General features: G+C 43.0%; 1 non-coding gene across 1 annotated transcript; it reads left to right on the top strand.

The window, feature by feature from the left end:
• The first annotated feature begins 650 nt into the window (after positions 1–650).
• Positions 651–722, top strand: TRNAA-CGC (transfer RNA alanine (anticodon CGC)). Its single transcript has one exon. It is a non-coding gene; the product is annotated as a tRNA-Ala (tRNA).
• The last annotated feature ends 1,409 nt before the right edge of the window (positions 723–2,131 follow it).

Here is a 2,131-nt window from a genome sequence, read left to right as displayed (position 1 = left end):
AGAACTGGACACAGTACTCCAGATGAGGCCTGACCAGGGTAGAGTAGAGGGGGAGGATCACCTCCTTTGACCTGCTGGCCATGTTCTTTTTAATGCACCCCAGAATGCCATTGGTCTTTTTGGCCATAAGGGCACACTGCTGGCTCATGGCCAACCCGTCGTCCACCAGGACACCCAGGTCCCTCTCCACAGAGCTCCTCTCCAGCAGGTCATCCCCCAACCTGTACTGGTGCATGCAATTATTCCTCCCTAAATGCAAGACTCTGCACTTGCTTTCTAGATTCTATAGGTACATTAGAAGATTCTATAGGTACATTGGTCAGAAAAGAAAGTACATGGGGAGTGTACTCCCTGCGATAAATCAAAAAGGAGAACTGGCAAGAACAGACATGAAGAATGATGAGATACACAACAAGTTCTTTACCTCAGCCTTCATTGGCAGGCTTTCTGCATCTCTCAAGTTTCTGAGACTCAGACCAGGGCTTGGAAGAACTTACACACCTGATGTAAATGAAGAACAAGTTCAAGACCACCAAGTGAACCTGACTGTGTACAAGTCTATAAGGTGGGATGACATACAGCACAGGGCTAGGAGTAAGGTATTTGCCAAGACACTTTTCATGATAATTGAATATTCAGTATTTGCAAGCGGGGATGTAGCTCAGTGGTAGAGCACACGCTTCGCATGTGTGAGGTCCTGGGTTCAATCCCTAGCATCTCCATAATCTTTTTGCAGAGATCAGTGATGTAAAATCCTTTCCACTTTAAAATCAGAACATGCCTGAGGCTGCCTCATGAGGGTGAATTCACACATGTCTCTCAGGCCACATGACATTCATCCCAGCATCCTGCTTTAATGTGAATGCCAAGAATATTCTCCACTATGTTTGAAAAGTAATGGTGTTTAAGTGAGGTCTCTGGTGACTGGAAAAGGGGAAACATCACTCAGTTTTTAAGAAATGGAGTAGGATTGATCAAGTGGACCAAAAACTGGGCACAATCCAACAGCATGCACTTGCAGCCCAGAAGGCAAACTATATCCTGGTGTCACGGAGTTAACTAGATCAATCTATGCTCATGACATAGATTGACGATGTCCATCCCCCCGCCCCCCTTCCACACACACACACAAAATGGGAAGGAAAAGAGAAAAGGGATAGGAATATGGGAGCGGAGCTCAAGGAAGGAAAAAAAAAAACAGCGGCAATGATCTATGGAGGAAAACATATTTTACTAACTATGGTATCAGAATACAAGATAACGCAATATAATAAAATCTAATTGAAATTGAGACTAACAAATCAAATAAAATAGGAAAGAGAGAGAGTTCCTGAGACTGAGTCAAACCTGAAAAGCTTGGTACGACTAGGAAAGCACCCTCCAGCACCCACTGCAAGGCAGTAAGAGACTGCCCAACCAGGAAGGGTCAGATCCCATGACTTCCGTGATGCACAGGGAGAGGTATCCGGAATTGGAGCATTAACACTTTAACTCCCAGTGCACTACATGATGTTTTGATGTGGAATACCGAAAAACAAAAATCACAAAAAGCATGATATTCCATCCCTTATTCTACATCGTTACATCATGCTTGATATATATACATATATACAAACAAACAATGATTAAAATGCATTACACACATATGTCTACATGCATATATATACATAGAATTACTGACTGCACTCCCTCAACATCAAATTTCCTTGTGGTACACATTGAACATCCCTGTTTTTCTGCATCACCCACCAAGTGGACCCAGGTCCCTGGGCAAAAACAGTTCTGCAATGAGGTTTGCCCCTCCCAGGAGCTGGAAAGACCCAAACTGCTTTTCCCAACATGCTCTTTACTGTACTACAGGGACTTTATCTCTCTCTACGGTATGTAGGGGGCTGGATTGAGTAGGACCATCACAACTGATAGATCCTCATGTATTGATTAACCCGGTGGCTTCTGTCAAATGCTTCTCCCAAAGCTTAAATGTTCTGTCACCCATTGCTTTCAACATAGTATTTAACAATCCATTGTATCATTCAATTTTACCAGAGGTTGGTGCATGATAGGGAATATGATAAATCCACTCAATGCCATGATCTTTGGCCCAAATATTTACAAGAGAATTTTTGAAATG

This window comes from Lagopus muta, chromosome 1 (genome assembly GCF_023343835.1).
Source record: "Lagopus muta isolate bLagMut1 chromosome 1, bLagMut1 primary, whole genome shotgun sequence".
NCBI classification, from domain to species: Eukaryota; Metazoa; Chordata; class Aves; order Galliformes; family Phasianidae; genus Lagopus; species Lagopus muta.
Note: the sequence above shows the minus strand (reverse complement) of the source record. Positions and strands in the feature narration are given on the sequence as shown.